Raw genomic sequence first — 18,531 nt, 5'->3', positions numbered from 1 at the left:
CATACATAACAAGACACAGCAGCAGGGCTAACAGCTACTGTAGTTTTCTAAACAATGATGGGCATAAACGATGGTTTAAACTATTTCCCACAATGTGATACCAAAATCTGATTTCTACTTGCCAAAGCCACAGGTGCTACTGTATGCTGCATGTTTTCATGACTTAAGGAAAAGCCACATTCTGGTTAAAGGTTGTGAAAATAAAGATGTAAATTTTTTTCTCCATCCATCCACATTCACAGAACCCCTGAAGTGCATCCAATGATCTCAGGATTAGGAACCCTGACTCAAAGAATCAGAGTCAGACTCAACAGGACAATTACTCAGACTTGCTAAGTGGTCTGCTAATAGCCCAGGAGCTTCCAGACAAACAGTAGCTCAGTTTTATCCCACTAACAGAACCACTGAAATTCAGAAAATTAAACAGCAATTTACTGACTGGCACACATTAGCAAGATGGGGTATTTCACGTATGCACCACTCCTAGCAATTAAATGCCAAGTCCCATGATTAGTGTTCATAGTAATCTATAAAAGTTCTACTTAACAAGAAAGTCCATCACCACCAAATTACTAACCCACCCACAATAACCAGCCTGGCATTGCAGGAGTAAAAGACCTGTGGGGATTTACACCGTGAGACAATATACAAAAACAGGAAAGCCAGGTTGGATATATGGGACAAGTGTATTTTATTATGGTGTTGTTTTCTTGGATGCTCTCCTTATCCTTTTTAAAAGTGTTTAAGGTCCAGCAAGTATAGTCTTCCAATTAACTGGATCAGGCTTCCTAGTTAAGGGTGATACCCAAGGCTTGGCCTCTCCCACGCGCACTGTCTCATACGGTCAGGCCATTCCCCAGCTGTGTGCCCTAAATCAGGGGATACCCATATGAAGATAAATATAGTCCAAAATACATGGACTTAACATTGGGCTATTGCCAGTTTCTCATGGATCCTGGGTAACTGAGACGGTTTTTGTTTTCATGGCTAGGACCTACAACAACAGCTGCAGGAGCGTAATACTTTTTCTAGACTAATAAAATTACCTAAGTCTGGCTCACAGTTTCAGCGCTGGCAGCAGCCAAATTTCCCAGGAAGATGCAAGCCTTGTGTAGCTGTAGAAGAACCAGGAGGGTAGCGCTGGGCTAAACGGGTAGCATTCAAACCCGACCCAACAGCAAACACTTTGGCTAAATTGTGAATTACAGAGTAATTCCCTATGCATAGAGATCACAACTGTTATTATTTTTAGGAGTCCCACAGAAGTTTAATCAAACCTATGAAGTTCAAGCTTTACACGTGAAGTTATGTGACATGCTACGTATGAACATCAGATTGTTTTCCCTCTAAAATGCAGTGAAAGGTTCAATTAAAGTCCTTAGTAACTCTGCAGTGAAACCTTTGATCGTGGATTCTGTCGCCACTTCTCTTAACACATACCAACAGTATGAAGCATATCTGAGACCTAAGGAACAAAATCACTATTGTGAAGTCACACATGCACATACCTATGTATACACAGATAGATCCCTTTTCTTTGAAGCTGGGGGAGGTGGGGTGGGAGGGTGAGTTTCAGATTCTACAGTCTCCAAACTGAGAAGGTTCCTTGTAGTTGCAGCACAGTTGGCAAAGTTATTTCCTAAATAGAAGTGTGTGGTCCCTTTAAGGAAAAACATCCCAATTAGAACCCAGTGAAAAACAGGAACACATGTTTCTTCAATGACTCTGAATTAGAAACAGTGGATGTGAAATTGTTCTAGATATAATGAAGATGTTGCACAGATGTACTAACTTTCCGTGGTCTCAGGGAAACATCTTTCTCGTACAGAAAAATATGTGAGTCTACAACAAAGCTGGATATAGCTTTTTAACTATCTGGTCCTTGTTTTTATGCAAACTTCCCAAGCCGACTCCCTTCTGCCTTCTCACAAACCTAATAAAACACATATTTCAATGTATTGATAATTCACTGAAAACCACAAAGCCATTCATCTCCGATTCAGACTTATGACTTTTTAAAATTATCTCAGTACTTAAACCAATACTGTAAATTCGTTACAAACATAAGACCTTTACTCCACAAATCCAACAAAACATCATAAAAATCACAGCCCAAGTGGAGACACAAAAGCACCCTTCAGCAGGCACGGTTAAGTTTTTCCACAGTGAGGGGTCCTGTTTCGTCCTCACAGCAAGAAGGTAGAACTCTCCTTGTTCTCTTTGACACATAATGAGGCTGAGACAGAGAAACTCAGTGGCCTGCCCCAGGCCACCTTCGCTCTGAATACGGACTCCACAAGAACCTTGCCTTTGGCACCCTAAACCTTAGATCCCCATATTAAATGATGTCCAAGATCAGCCTCTATTGCACAGAATGGGGCCTCTAAAGATAGCATTATGAAACACTCCAACGTGTTTGTGATAATCCGGTTTCATTTAAAACTATTATCATAATGTATTCCTCAATATTTCTACTTATACTGCTGAAGGAGAAACTGAATGCTATTATCACAAACATCCAATTCCAAACCCATCAATCTCAGCTCTTTTCTGTGCACGATTTTCCTCGGACAAATTATCTGAATACCCACTTCAACAGCTACCTTCACTCAGGCAGTGTGGTAGTTTCCCCACACTGGGTAGTGGGTGGTTTCCCCATTGTTTTACCTGTGCTGCGGTTCCAGTACTCTATTTCCAACTTGCTGACATCAACCCTAGCAACACAAACTCAAAGTGTCCCAAACTAAACTCACCTTTCTCTTCCCCTGACCTCCAACACCCACTCACCAGGCTGGGCTCCAGGTTCCTGTTGATAGCACCACCCCCGCTTAGTCTACCAGACTCAAGCCCCCTACAACCTCATGGCCTCCTTCCTGGTCTGATCAATAGCCAATCAAATTACTAAGTCTCACCAGTTCCAGCCCTTCTCCACTCCCACAATTCTGGGGAGGTCTTCACTATATCCCCCCCACTGGACCACGTGGGGAGACTGCAGCCTAATTTTTCTAACTTCAGGTCAGTTAAAGTGCATCAAAATCCCCTCTAGGGCTTGCTAATAAGGCAAATTGTGGAGTCCCACTGCCACTGATTTTTAGGTCTGGTTTGAAACTGAGACATTATATTTCTAGTAAGTCTGAGCTTGTGAAGACTCTGCTTCTCAAGGTCCAACGCCTGGGAACCACTGCCTTAGACTCTCCTGACTCCCTTCCCATCTCACATCAATCCTTCCCAAATCTTTTCTTCATGGACCAGCAAAACCCTTTTTAAATCTGAAACTGTAGGCTTCTGATAACTAAGTGGGTGCAATAGGAGCTACTATTCGCTGAGGACCCACTATGCTTTAGGTTACCTCTGTTATATTCTAGTTAAAACAACCCTACAAAATACAGCATTGCCTCCAAAGTTACAGGGCAACTTTGTTAAAAAAAAAAAAAAAAGAGAGAGAGACTTTGAAATGTTAAGCAATTTTTAAATTCTACAATGACAAATTGGTTTTATGTATTTATTAAAGGGGACACTCTCCTTAGAAAAACTTTTGTTATCAAAATTTGATGCAAAAAGGAGAAGGATGATGGAAAACAAAGAGTATTTCCTTCTCAGGACAGGACAAAAGGAGAGACCTATGAGGACACAAAGTATAGAACCTCCTCTCCTTGATTTGGAGTTTGCTTTACTATACCACAACCCATGTTCAAATCCATCCTCCCAAGATCAATTTAACTAAATAAAAAATGTCAATAGACTCTGTTTAATTCACCTGCCTCAGGGTGCCTGGGTGGCTCAGTCGGTTAGGTGACCGACTTCAGCTCAGGTCATGATCTCCTGGTTTGTGGGTTCGAGCCTCACATCAGGCTCTGTGCTGAACACTTGCTGGGAGCCTGAAGACTGCTTCAGATTCTGTGTCTCCTTCTCTCTGCCCCTCCCCTGCTTGTGCTCTGTCTCACTCTGTCTCTCAAAAATAAATAAATGTAAATCAATCAATCAATAATTCACCTGCCTCTACTCACATACGTACTCTCTCTGGTTTTTGTACCCTCACCTGTTCTAACACAGCTAAGCTTGAATAACTAGATCTATGTATGCTATCCTTATCCACAAAGTCTTTACTTGAAAGGGCTTTTTCTGCCTACATTCACCAGCATGTGAATGAGTTAAACAGCATGACCAGAAATTCAGAAGAAACTACATTTTCACATGCTGTTATTTAAAAACAAAGATAAAAGCTCCAAGGCTCTACAAGAGATTCATTTCAAACCAACAGGCACCTGCAGATTGAAAGTGAGGAGACGGAGAAATATTTATCATGCAAATGGATATCAAAAGAGAACTGGAGTAGCTATATGACAAAATGGACTTTAAAGCAAAGACTGTATTTAAAGACAAAGAATAACACTATATAATAATAAAGGAGACAATCTAACAAGAAGATGTAATGACTGTAAATATTTATTTACCCAAATGGGAGCACCCAAATATTTATTTATCCAAATGGGAGCACCCAAATACATTAAACAGTTAATAACAAATATAAAGGAACTAATGGATCAAAATACAATAATAGAAGGGGACCATAACATCCAGGACAGATCATCTGAGCAGAAAATTAACAAGGAAACAACGGCTTTGAATGACACACTGGACCAGATGGAGTTAAGATGTATATTCAGAACATTTCATCCTAAAACAACAGAATACACATTATTTTCAAGTGCACATGGACCATTCTCCAGAATAGAACACCTACTAGCCCACAAAATAAACCTCAACAGATTCAAGATCAAAATCATACCATGAGTACTTTCTGACCACAATACTATGAAACTAGAAGTCAACCATGAGAAAAAACCTGGAAAGACCACAAATACATGGTGGTTAAACAACATGTTACTAAAAATGGATCAACCAGGAAATAAAATTTAAAAAGTACATGGAAACAAATGAAAATTAAGATGGTCCAAAATCCCTGGGATGCAGCAAAAGCAGTTCTAGGAGGGAAGTTTATAGCAATACAGGCCTACCTCAAGAATTAAAAAAAAAAAAAAAAGTCTCAAATAACCTAACCTTACACATAAAGGAGCTAGAAAAAGAACAAACAAAACCTAAAGCTAGCAACAGGAAGCAACTAATAAATATTAGAGCAAAATAAACAATATAGAAACTAAAAAAGGACAATACAACAGGTCAATGCAACTGGGAGCTAGTTCTTTGGGGAAAAAAAAATTCAATAAAACTAATAAAACCTCTAGGCAGACTCACCAAGAAAACAAAGATAAAGTACTCAATAAAATCACAAATGAGGGAAGAGAAATAACTGCCAACACCACAGAAATACCAATAATCATAAACATATTATTCAAAATTATATGTCAACAAGTTGGATAACCTAGAAGAAATAGATCAATTCCTAGAAACATACAAACTACCAAAACTGAAACAAGAAAAAAAAACTTGAACAGACTGATGACCAACAAAGAAATTTAATTTTTTAATTGAAAAAATTCCCAGATGACTTCATGGCAAATTCCACCGAACATTTAAAGAAGAATTAATACCTATTCTCAAACTACACTAAAAAAAACAGAAAGGGAAGGAACACTTCCAAATTCATTCTATGAGGGCAGCATTATTCTGATACCAAAACCAGATAAAAAGCCCACCGAAAAAGAACTACAGGCAGTGTATGATGATGAACATAAATGATGAACATAAATGATGAACATAAATGATGAACATAAATGAAAAAATTCTCAATAAAATACTAACAAACTGAATTCAACAGTACATTAAAAAAAAAAAAAAATCATTCACCACAATCAAGTGGGATGTGCTCCCGGGTTGCAAGGATGGTTCAATATTCTCAAATCAACGTGATACACCACATTAGTAAAAGAAAGGATAAGAACCATGTGATCATTTCAACAGATGTAGAAAAAGCATTTGACCAAGTACAACATCCATTTGTGCTAAAAACCCTCAAAGTAGGTTTAGAGGGAACATACCTCAACATAATAAAGGCCATATATGAAAAAAAAGCATAGTTAACATCATCCTAAAGGGGGGAAAACAGAGCTTTTCTCCTAAAGTCAGAAACAAAACAAGGATGTCCACTCTCACCACTTCAATTCAACATAGTAGTGGAAGTCCTAACCACAACAGTCAGTCAAACAAAAAGAAGTAAAAGGAAACCAAATCAATACGGAAGAAGTAAAACTTTTAACTATTTGCAGATTACAGGATATTGTATATACAAAACCTAAAAGACTCCATCAAAAAACTGCTAGAACCAATAAACATTCAATAAAGTCTCAGGATACAAAGTCAATGTACAGAAATCTGTTGCATTTCTATACGTTAAAAATGAAGCAGAAGAGTAAGGAATCAATCCCATATACAATTGCTCAAAAAAACAATACGATACCTAGGAATAAACCTAACCAAAGTGGTGAAAAGACCTATACTCTGAAAAGTATAAAATACTGATGAAAAAAACTGAAGACAAGGCGAAAAAAATGGAAAGACGTTCCATGCTCAAGGACTGGCTGGCTCAGCAGGTAGAGCATGCAACTCTTTATCTCAGGGTTGTTAAGAGCCCCCACTTGGGTGTAGAGATTACTTACAATCTTAAAACAAAACAAAACAAAAACAAAACAAAACAAAAACCCAAATTGTAGTAATCAAAACAGTATGGTACTGGCACAAAAACAGACACACAGATAAATAGGACAGAGTAGAAAATCCAGAAATAAACCCAAAATTATATGGTCAATCTTCAACAAAGCAGGAAAGAATATCCAATGGGATAAAGAAAGTCTCTTCATCAAAAGGTGCTGGGAAAACTGGATACCAACATGGTAGACAATGAAACTGGACCAGTTTCTTACCCCATACACAAAAATAAATTCAAAATGGATTAAAGATCTAAATGTGAGACCTGAAACCATAAAAATCTTCAAAGAACACAGACTAAAGTAACCTCCTTGACATCAGCCCTAGCAACTTCTTTTTAGATAGGTCTCATGAGGCAAGAAAAACAAAAGCAAAAATAAACTAATGGGTTTACATCAAAATGAAAAGCTTCGGGGCGCCTGGGTGGCTCAGTCAGTTAAGCGTCCGACTTGAGCTCAGGTCACGATCTCGCAGTCGGTGAGTTCGAGCCCCGCGTCGGGCTCTGGGCTGATGGCTCAGAGCCTGGAGGCTGCTTCCGATTCTGTGTCTCCATCTCTCTCTGTCCCTCCCCCATTCATGCTCTGTCTCTCTCTCTCTCTCAAAAATAAATAAACGTTAAAAAAAAATTAAAAAAAAAAAATGAAAAGCTTCTGCACAGCAAAGGAAACAACAAAAATAAAAGGCAACTACAGAATGAGAGAAGATATTTGCAAATGACTTAACGCAATACAGGGTTAGTATCCAAAATATATAAAGAACTTCTACAACTCAACACACAAAAAACAAATAATCCAGTTAAGAAATGGGCAGAAGACAGGGTGCCTGGGTGGCTCAGTCAGTTAAATATCTGACTCTTGGTTTTGGCTCAGGTCACATTTCGCAGTTTCATGAACCTGAGCCCTGCATCATCAGGTTCTGCGCTGGTGGCACAGAGCTTGCTTAGGATTCTCTCTCTCTCCCCTTCTCTCTCTACCCCTCCCCAACTTGTGCTGTCTCAGTCTCTATCAAATAAATAAACTTAAGAACAAACAAAAACAAAAAAAGGAATGGGCAGAAGACATAAATAGACATTTCTCCGAAGAAGACATACAGATGGCCAATCCATAAAAGAATGCTCATCATCACTTATCAGGGAAATGCAAATCAATAAGCTATCACCTCACACCTGTCAGAATGGCTAAAATCAACAACACAAGAAACGACAGGTGTTGGCAAGGATGTGGAGATAAAGGAACCCTAGTGCACTATTGGTAGGAATGCAAACTGGTGTTGATACTGTGGAAAACAATATGGAGGTTCCTCAAAACTTTTAAAATGTAACTACCATATGATCCAGCAATTGCACTACTGGCTATTTACTCAAAGAGTATAAAAACACTAATTCAAAGGGATACATGCACACCTATGTTTATATCAACATTATCAACAATAGCCAAATTATAACTGATGAGTGGATAAAGAAGATGAGGTTATGTATACATATATATATATATATGTATATGTATATGTATATATACATACACCTACATATGTATATGTATATACATACAACAGAATATTACTCAACCATAAAAAAGAATGAAATCTTGCCATCTGCAACAACATGGAGCTAGATATTAAAATGCTAAGCGAAGTAAGTCAGAGAAAAGGCAAATATCTATGATTTCACTCATATGTGGAATTTAAGAAACAAAAATGAGCAAAGGAAAAAAATGAGAGAGACAAACCAAGAAACAGACTCTTAATTATAGATAACTGATGGTTACCAGAGGGGAAGTGGGCAGGGAGGGGTGAAAGAGATGATGAGGATTAAGGAGTGCACGGGTAATGATGAGCACCAACCAGTATATGGAAGTGTTGAATCACTATATTGTACACTTGAAACTAATATAAGTACTGTATGCTAACTAAATGTAATTATAAAGTAAAAACTTAAAGAGAGGCTCATCTGAGCAGTCAATTATTGACATCCACAACTAATCATTTCCCCCAAAACGCACCCAAATTTTAGAGCACTTTTTCTTCTGCTATCCCACCTGTTTCTCATAAGAACTCTGGGAGGATAAGCAGCATGATCCCACCATCCTAACCTCGGCTACCTAGCTAATGCACATCTAAGAACCAGGAACTGAACCCAGATAAAGCCACAGAAGACATGGTCCATGGCTTTGCCATTAAGAATCTTGTCTTTAGCAGTGCCTGGGTGGCTCAGTTGGTTAAGTGTCTAACTCTTGATTTCGGCTCAGGTAATGATCTCACCGTTCTTGTGATCAAGCCCTGTGTCGGGCTCTGCACTCACAGCACAGATCCTTCTTGGGATTCTCTCTCTCCTACTCTTTCTGCCCCTTCCTCGTTTGTGTGTGCACTCTCTCAGGATAAACGAATAAACACTTTTTTAGAAAGTCCCCATTTAAAAAAAAATCTTGCCTTTAGCACCTACTATTATGAAAAAAATATAGGACACGCAAACTTGAATAACACCCAGTTCCTCAACAAAGTCAACCTACCAACCAGAGGTCTACAATGGCACTGTGGCATTATGGGAACACAGCAAGACAGAGTGACATGGTGTTAAAGGCTTTGGAGTCAGGCAGACCAACCCACAGGTTTAAAATCCCCCCATCCCAACCCCACCATGCTTTACTTGCCCTGTGATCCTAGGCCAGTAATTTAATCTCTCTGAATCTTAGAGTCCTCATTTATAACAGAGATAATATGCCACGGAATAGTTGTGAAAATTAGAAATAACATGACAACATATGTAGGCCTACGCTGAGCATAAAATGTGTATTATATAAATGGTCATAATTGTCTCATGTTATTCTATCTGCTTATATAAACCAAACTGCAACTTTTAATACCTATAATATTTAAATGTCAGTGGACTGGCCTTTTCCTTTATTATTTAGGTTATTAAAGTGATAGAACTTAATTGCAAATTAAGGTATGGGCTGACTGAGGGAGGATGAAGGATGAGTCACATTTCTGGCTTGAATAGTGCCAATGACCAATGTGGGAAAAGCAGACAGAAGCCTAGAGATGAGGTGCCTTGTAGAGGCAGGGGAGGGGGCAGGGATGCAAATGTCAGAAATGGTGCAAAAGGGGCACCTAGGTGGCTCAGTCAGTTGATCATCCGACTTCAGCTCAGGGCATGATCTTACAGTTCATGAGTTCGAGCCCTTCATTGGGCTCGCTGCTGTCAGTGCAGAGCCACCTTCGGATCCTCTGCCCCCACTCCGGCCCCTCCTCCACTCGTGCTCTCTCAAAACTAAATAAGTCAGTAGTATCAAGTGCTACAGAAAAGTCACGCCAAGAGTCCTAGCAGAGGTCATTTGTAACCTTAACAAGAGCAGTTTCCATGAGGTTGAGGCAATAAAAAACAGGTAATAGGCCATCTGTGAAGTCCTACTAAACAGTAAGATTCTTTGATCTTGAAAAGAAACCTATTCTCTGTCAAATCAATTAAACTATTAAAACCTCAAGTAACAAGTTGCAAGGTTTTCTTCCAGAGAAAGGGAATTTGCAAAAAAGACATAGTTAAAAAACATTTAACTTGATCTTTGCTATTAAGCTCCTATCTACTTCCTGAAGATGGTCCCAGGGAAGGAATAAAGAAAAATTAGCTAATTCTCTACCACCAAGAAACGTCCCGGAAGGGGAAAAAAATGTATACCTTACTAAATAAATTTCCTGTCAAATAAATCTCTAAGGGCAATATATTTAAATTGCTATTTCAATATTACTTTGAAAAAGGTGTCACCACAGGTCAAAAAGCTTTGGTTTCAATATGCAAATCTCTGCATACTTTGGGTGAAATTCCATTTAAGCAGATTCCCACCTGGATTTCTAAATAAGCCCTAACTCTTATTAAATTTAGAAAATTGTTCTTCAATGTCATTTTTTCTCGTTCTTTGTACACTTACAACCATAGAAAGTGTTGTCTCCCAGGCAATTTTAACTTAAAGTTATAAAATGGTTCTACAATACAAATTATGGCACAACAAGGGAATGTTTGGCTTGGCTGTATAAACTGGTTAAACTAGTTAGTAGAGTTCAAAAATAATTCCCCCAAACATCTGCTCAGCCTAAGAAAGAACTTCTTTGTTTTTAAGTCTACTCCACATACAAATATTTTTCAAGAAGTTATACACTATCACCTCTTGAGGAGCTTTTAAAAAAACAAACATAAATAGTAAGGACTCCCTCCCCATCCCCAAAATTCTAGCTTAGCACACCTGGGGGGGGGGGTAGTCCCGGTATTCTAATTTCTAAAGCTTCATGTTAGATTCTGATGTGTATTCCCCAGCCATGCTCCTTCTGACAAGCTTTACTTTTTGTCAGGATCCCCCAAAGTTTTAGGGGCAATGTGACCACTGTGTTCTTCATGGAAGAGTGAGGCATGGCAGGAGGGGTGAGTACAGGATATGAAATCCTGCCAGCAAGCCACACAAGACAGATGGCATAGCGCACCTGCACGTTGCATGCACGTTTCGAGAATTCACGGAAGTTTGGAGGCAGCTTTAACCTTGACCCTCATCTCCTATGGGGGCCCCTTCCACCACTCAGAGAAGAGAAGGAATATGGAGTGGTCTTCAGAACCCTCAGTCAACCACTCTGTCCTGGACCTCCTAGGGATTCCTGCTCCACGGTCTCAACTGTGAGCAGTGGAGGATAAATAACAGCCCTCCAAGCTGGGCTCACTTAAGATGGGATTGAAGATTCTGTTCTCAGCCAAGTCTCTTCTTAAAGGAAAGAGCGAATATTTGAGCCCTACTAACTGCTACACATTAGAGATAGGGAATATAACAATGTGAACAGAACAAAAGTTTTATATATGTATTTTTTTTATCATTTGTTTATTTTTGAGAGATTGAAAGAGAGTAAAAGAGGGGCAGAGAGAGAGGGAGACAGAGAATCCAAAGCAGGCTCTGTGCTGACAGCAGAGAGCCTAACAAGGGGCTTGAAATCACAAAGATTTCATGCAAGATCATGCCCTGAGCCAACATCAGACGCTTAACTGACTGGTGCCCCTGAACAGAACAAAAGTTTTAGCCATCGGGAGCCTCCAGCTTCACCAAAACCCTTGAGGTAGGTATTTTTGTTTCAAAATTTAAATATAGAACTGCAGTACAGGAAAACCATAGTACAGAGTTCCTAAAGGAACACAACTAAACAATCCTCCTTGAAACCCAGAAAAGAGAAGAGACACAACTCAGAATAACTTAATAGGACTTCTGTATTTGCAAACTGTCAGCACTAAGGTATTAAGCTATTCACACAACACGTCCTAAATGTTCTCACTGGAAAAGTACCATGCCAGGAACCATAAAGAGAGACCCAAAAACTCAGAAAAGTTCTGGAAAAAAATGTATTGAAGCATCCCTATTAACAAGATTTCACCTAGTAATTAAGACACCAATTTTAAAAATTTCTTCTTAAATTTGACTAAAAACCCAATTTACTTCCAAAGTCCTCAAAATTTTCAGAGAATAACCAATCTTGGAAAAGGTGGTCTGTCAGAGGATGGGTTTTCCATGGATCTCACTCACCTTGCCTCACCCTAGACTCCACTTGTTTGCAACAGAAAGAAGCTGGCTCACTCGGGGTGCACCCAGAAAGTTCCTCGGGACAAGTCAACCACAGAAAGCTAGAAAGAGAACTGGAAAAAGGACAACATGTGAGCACATTCACCCTAGGAGATGAGAAGCAAAGAGTTTATAAAACCAGCCACAACCTCCCTGAAACTCCCGACCAAGCCATGATGGAGACAAAAGAGACGTCAACCCACATACATACTCTTAACAGAGGAGAAAGCAGGTTGAGGGGATGTCAAAACTGAGAAAATTTGTTCTTTCTTCTGATGCCCTCTATCCAAGCTGACCGGGGACATTTACTGAAAGTTCCTTGTCTTGAGCAAGGTACTGAAGTATCTGTTTACTTCTCCTAGCTCAGGTTTTAAGTGAGGCTAATCGGTTTGCAACCCAGTACACAAAGACATGTTTCAAAGGTTTGAGATAAGGAGCCCAGAACCTCTCTAAAACACTCAGGGTGCTGAAGTTCCCACACTTCCTGCCTCACTCTTCACAGGTCCCAGCTCTGGACACAGCTCACTCTGAACACACTGCTCAATCTCACACCTCTGCTCTCCCGGGTCCCTCATCCTGAAGCACCTCTCTTGCACTTTGGAAATTAGCCATCCTCCACACACAGCTCAAACACCTCCACTGCATGCCCTGCCCCACCCCTACAGCATCCCACCAGCCCCTCCTCTGAGCTCAAAAAGCCTCTCAGGGGGGCGCCTGGGTGGTGCAGTCGGTTAAGCGTCCGACTTCAGCCAGGTCACGATCTTGCGGTCCGTGAGTTCGAGCCCCGCGTCAGGCTCTGGGCTGATAGCTCAGAGCCTGGAGCCTGTTTCCGATTCTGTGTCTCCCTCTCTCTGCCCCTCCCCCGTTCATGCTCTGTCTCTCTCTGTCCCAAAAATAAATAAACGTTGAAAAAAAAAAAAAATTAAAAAAAAAAAGCCTCTCAGGGATCTGAGTTCTAGCATTTGTTTCCTTCTGCCTTGACCTCCCCTCCTACCAGTCTCCCCAGGGCTGGTGTTACCTGTCACCCCCTATCCCAACCTCCTGCTCTTGTCACAAGAAGATGCCGACCGCAGGCTTGTTGAAAGAAGAACTCCAATAAGAGGTTCCCCATGACTGACTCAGTCTCTTTCCCTGGGAAATGCTCTTCTACAAGGGTGCTATCCATATGCTCAACCACACCAGCCATCAGGCTCAGTCCAAGTCAATGCCTTCCAGGCTTCACTGCCTAATAGGACAGAATCATGTGTAGTCACGTTTAGGCCAACAAAAGCACCTTGGCAGGGCAGCAGAATATAATAGGTTTGTGCATGCAAAGGCTGGGTGGAGGCCTTTTCTCCCCTTTAAGTCTGTTTAATGAGGAGCTCTAAAAGACATGCCCCCCTTGCCCACCAGGACTTCAAAGATGAGAACGGAGCACAGGAGCCTTTCTCGAGGAGGAAACCAGAGACAGAGGCAGGGCACAGGTTCACGTCTTCCTCCGCTTCAGAGACAACAGAGATCTCACTGAAGCAGAACGTGGAGGAGAAACCTACACGAACCAGGTGATCGCGCTTGGGTCAGATGTTTCCTCCAAAAGAGTCTCATCTCACGTCCAGTGACAGCCAACAAATGCTACCAAGTCTTCCAGGCACCTCAGACCTTTCTTCCACCAGGTTGCTGACCTCACTTGCAGTATTTAAGCATTCACTGCAGGACAGCACCACCTGGTGAACAGCAGCTCAAATATCTCAGGGCGTCTTCCTATTATTTGCCCATAATAGGGATCACCTGCCTCTTTACGGAGGGTTCTGGCAGCTAGGGAAGGAATCCATCTCACAGCTGGTGTGAGTACTTCAGCCAACCTCCTTTCTTAAAACACACCTCATCAGAAAAGGCAGGCTTCTCATCCGTCCCAACCACACCGACACACAAGTATACAAGAATATCCATCATAGCCCAGACATGCCGGCTGTCAGGCAGACCTGCTCAGAGGACCCACAGATGTGTGGGCACCCTTAAAATTACATCTGTCACAGGTTATGCACACACTTTCCCTCTGGCCCCTTCTCCACCTAGAACAACCCATCTGTTACACAACTTCTGTAAGGACAGGGGGAAATGCCCTTTCTAAGTTCAAGACCACAAAGGCACCACTATAAATTACGGAGTTACAGTGGTCCCAAAGGGAGGCGGCTTCCGGCGAGAAGGAGGACTGTCCCTATAGTCTGTTTTTGTGGTGATGAGATCACAGAGTTTAGATTCTGTATTTGGCCCTACATGGGTTTTCAGGGCCATGTTCAGTAATTACAGAAAGGAAAAAGGGAGGTCAATGAGACCAGAGGAACTCTGAGTGGTGTTTGAGAAGTTACTTATAACTGCAGTTACATCACTCACCTACCCAAACTCAGAACAGACCCTATGCCTGGACTTTTCACCTTTTGTCCTTCAGAATCTGTATTAGATTAAAGTGGAACTGTCTACTTTTTACTTGTTTTTGTTTCATTATTCCTCCATTCAAAGGGATCCATTCATTTTCAATGCATAATCTGAAATTTGGGCCAAAGAAAGTTTTGAAAACCAAGCATTATGTGATAAAATATTCTCACGTAAAATCCAAAAGACCACAAAGTACACTTATTGGGAAAATTTTTATGGAACATAAAACATGGGAGTTTAGAGCCCAGGTGAATGATAACCCTCAACTGCCAATCACTAGTTTTTACTTTGCAGATCTAATCTCCAATTGGCTCCTAAAAAAAATCACACAAAAATAAAACAAACAATAAAACTTAAAATGCTTTTGAGAATTTTTAGGGTTTACTTCCTGCCAAACTTTCTTACTCGCTTTCAAGGATGAACAAAGAGACTCCCAAGTTGTTCATCCAATAGAAGTTAAGTATTCATCAAACATTTTTTTTTTTTACCTCTCAAGTTTCTCCCTCAACGCTAGCAGTGGGCCTCTTCAGCCGACAAAACAAGGACTACTGTATGTGTTCATGGACTAAAGTGTGTGGCCACTTGTTCGTGTGACAGTCCACCAGCCCTGGTTGTACAGGGTTCTGCAGCACCGAATTCTGCTCCATTAGAACGTGAGGCCCAGAGAGGTGATGAAGGTCACAGCCTGCTGGGTCTGAGAGTTCACAGAGGTGCAAGTCACAATCAGCTAGCTGCATGGTCAGAATGGAAAACAATACCACAGAAATGCTAAAGCAAGGAAAAGAATGTTCTCGGTTTTTTTTGTTTTGTTTCATTTTGAATGCCGGTGCTTAATAGAAAGCAGGCTTATATAAAGGAGGAAGACAGGGGGAAGGACAACCTGGGGACTCGACATGCATTTGAAACACGAGCAGCAAAAAGCATTATTTTAAAATACTACCTATGTTCATTCTAAATCCTGCAGCTTCCATTTTCCTTAAGACACATGTACAGCTAATATCATTACATCTAACTTACAGTGAGGTGGCCACCAGATCAGAATCTCCTGGCAAGCCTTAAAAGTTCTGACGCCCGGAAGAATGGAAACGGAATCTCCGGGGATGAGGCTCAACTGTTGATACTTCATAAAGCTGACCGGCTGACCTTAATGTATAGCCAGGACTGTGAACCACCGCCCCTGCCCTATCCCCAGCGTGTTTTCTTTTTTCTTGAAGCTATGGGGGCAGCAGTAAATATTTATGCCTAAAATAAGGGATGGCAGGACAAACAAATGGACCGGGGAGAGGGCTGGAGGAAGCTGAAATGAGTAACAACTTGCAGCTGGTGATCACTAAAGTGAGTGCAAGGTGTGCCCGCAGGGCACACTCCCTCAGGGAGAAGACATGGGGTGGGGGGGGAAGCCTGGGTCATTCCCCAAGTACACTCTGGATGGCCCTGCCATGGGGATGACAAGAGGTAACAATTCAAAGCTCATCTGTAAAGAACATCCCTAGGTTAAGTGTCTGCTATGTAAGAAGTGATTATATAACATGATGGTTTTCATATGTGAAGAATCAACTAAACTGTATTTACCGCTATGATTTCTCCTGGTCCTTTTGCTAACAGTATTAATAGGTTTGTTGTTGTTTTTCTTTAACTGATGATGCATATTTCCTTGCTCACCAAATCTAACAAAGCACATACTCATTAAGAGATAATGCCTGGAGTTATAGCACCCAAAAAACAGAACTTCCCTAGACAGAAAACCAGCTGGCTCATAAGGGGCTGAACACAGATGCGACTTCAATTAGCATCATTATGTTCTATGACGTGACAGTGACTGGCTAGGGAGGAGAACGTGGGTATCAGGGTGAAGGGTGAGGACGGCAGGAACACTGTCTCCGGTTGAGGAGCTTATTCTCACGTCCATGTTCTTTCATTCTTAGGGCAACCTGCTCTCCATTCATCCTTCTGAAATAGTGACAAAAATCAGGCAGCCCAGCTTGGATGCCTCCTTCCCAATTCCTATGTCTCATGGAGGAATTAATCAGCTTTGCCTAATTCACCCTTGACCAATATTTCCTAAAATATGTCCTGCAGGCCAGTGTACCCGAATGATCTGGGCCATCCCTGGAGACCACCCCAGACCACATAAGAAGGGGATCATACTATCTGGAGTAGTGCCCAAAAGTCTACATTTTAATCAACCACACAGACACAACAGTGAACCAGTCAAAAACTCTCCTCCATTTCTCCTTTGAAATGGGTTTACCAGATGTGCTGCTAAACCTCTCCATAACCTCTGCCACTTCCTCACTGGGGTTACATTCTCCCAGTGTAGCTGTTTTCTCCAATGTCACTGCATGGCCACTTTCTCAGATACCGCTTGGACCCCAGCACAGCCAGCTCAAAGTTCCTGACTCAAGTCACACCCGACGCAAAACTTCTCCAGTACTTTCACTTTAGGATTTCGGGTCTGTTAGTTCTCTCTCCCAACTACACATTCAGCTTCTTGAAGGCAAGCTCCACATAATCCCTCGGTATCTTCCACAGAGATCAGTCCATCTTAGCTTTCAAGAATAGTGGTTGACAGACAGACCAATGGTTGACAGACCAAACCCTTGCCTCAGCCCTGGGTTTTTCCTTCATTCACCTTCTCATTTTTCCTGAGAAAAATTCATTCTCTCCTCTCCATAATAAAATTGCTTCAGGCACAGGTGGGGGGAAAATTTTACACACTATTGGGGGTAGTAGGAAAGGGACAGAAGTCATAAGCTAACAACCTCAACTATCCAGCAAACAGCTACAAACCAAAATTTAGTCTTTGCTGCTGCCAAAATCTGTGAATAAATTCACACACGAGAACTCCCCAGTCTCTCCCCACCTTGATCCAGCACCTTTTTCGCAGGCCCTCCTGAGAGCTATTTTACTCCTCTTTTAGATAGGATTCTAACAGGAGGAAAATATTTGGTTTCCCCGACCACTGTAAATCAAGAGGGTGGTTGGTGACTGCTAGATCAAGGCATAATGACAGCCCTGAGAAATTATGACTGACAGGAGACAATTTATAAAATCCCAAATAGCAGATTATAATTTAAATATAGTTATAGTTTAAATAGCCTTTCAATCCCCAAAAGTGTCCAAGGACACCAAAACAAGGCATTCCAAAACAGCACAATCAGTGGCCCTGAAAGATTATGCTGGGCACTAGGAAGAGGTTATTTCACTTTTAGTGGGTCTACAAGATACTCTGTCGAGGAGAGAAGATGCTCACATGGCCACCCTCTGTCCCTAAGACCCATGTGTTCTCAAAAATAAGAACGGGCACTGTATCCAACTGCAATGCACTGTCTCTATGCGGTCTCCAACAGCACTGAACACCAGGACAGACTTTCAGAGGCAGGAACACAACCCTCAGCATTGCCATTCTGATCAGAAACCTTCCATCTGGCTACTCCCATACTCTCCACACACTAGTCACTTCTCATCTACCTTTTCTTGTATTTGTAAGCTAAGCACCTTACCAGATTTAAGCATCCTTGAACAGGGGAGTCTGGGTAGCTCAGTTGGCTGAGCGACCAACTTCAACTCAGGTTATGATCTCATGGTCCATGGGTTCAAGCCCTGCATTGGGCTCTGTGCTCACAGCTCAGAGCCTGGAGTCTGCTTTGGATTCTGTGTGTGTGTGTCTCTCTCTCCCCCTCCCCAATTGTGCACTCACGTTCTCTCTCTCTCTCAAAAATAAACAAGTCTTAAAAATTAAAAAAATAAACATCCTCGAGCACAGGAACACCATGTATGGACACCATGCCCCCACCTCTGCATCTCACAGCTGATGCCTCCTGGCCCTGTGTCGGTTCACTTAATCTAGAAGCCCTATAGGCCA

General features: G+C 41.4%; 1 protein-coding gene across 12 annotated transcripts in view; it reads right to left on the bottom strand.

Annotated features, from left to right (window-relative positions):
* The window catches only part of TANC1 (tetratricopeptide repeat, ankyrin repeat and coiled-coil containing 1), a 240,851-nt gene that overhangs the window by 172,973 nt on the left and 49,347 nt on the right, over positions 1-18,531 (bottom strand). For 9 of the 12 annotated variants that reach the window (XM_045479929.1, XM_045479938.1, XM_045479932.1 and 6 more), the window contains exon 1: positions 12,216-12,323. The exons of 2 other annotated variants lie outside the window; for them this stretch is intronic. The gene's annotated coding sequence lies outside the window, so the exon portion shown is untranslated. Of the gene's footprint in view, positions 1-1,508; positions 1,661-12,215; positions 12,324-18,531 lie in introns of those variants that run through there. One more of the 12 variants, XM_045479930.1, reaches the window with a different exon arrangement.

Source organism: Leopardus geoffroyi, chromosome C1 (assembly GCF_018350155.1).
Source record: "Leopardus geoffroyi isolate Oge1 chromosome C1, O.geoffroyi_Oge1_pat1.0, whole genome shotgun sequence".
NCBI classification, from domain to species: domain Eukaryota; kingdom Metazoa; phylum Chordata; class Mammalia; order Carnivora; family Felidae; genus Leopardus; species Leopardus geoffroyi.
The sequence above is the reverse complement of the archived record's forward strand: the minus strand, read 5'-3'. Positions and strand labels throughout refer to the sequence as shown.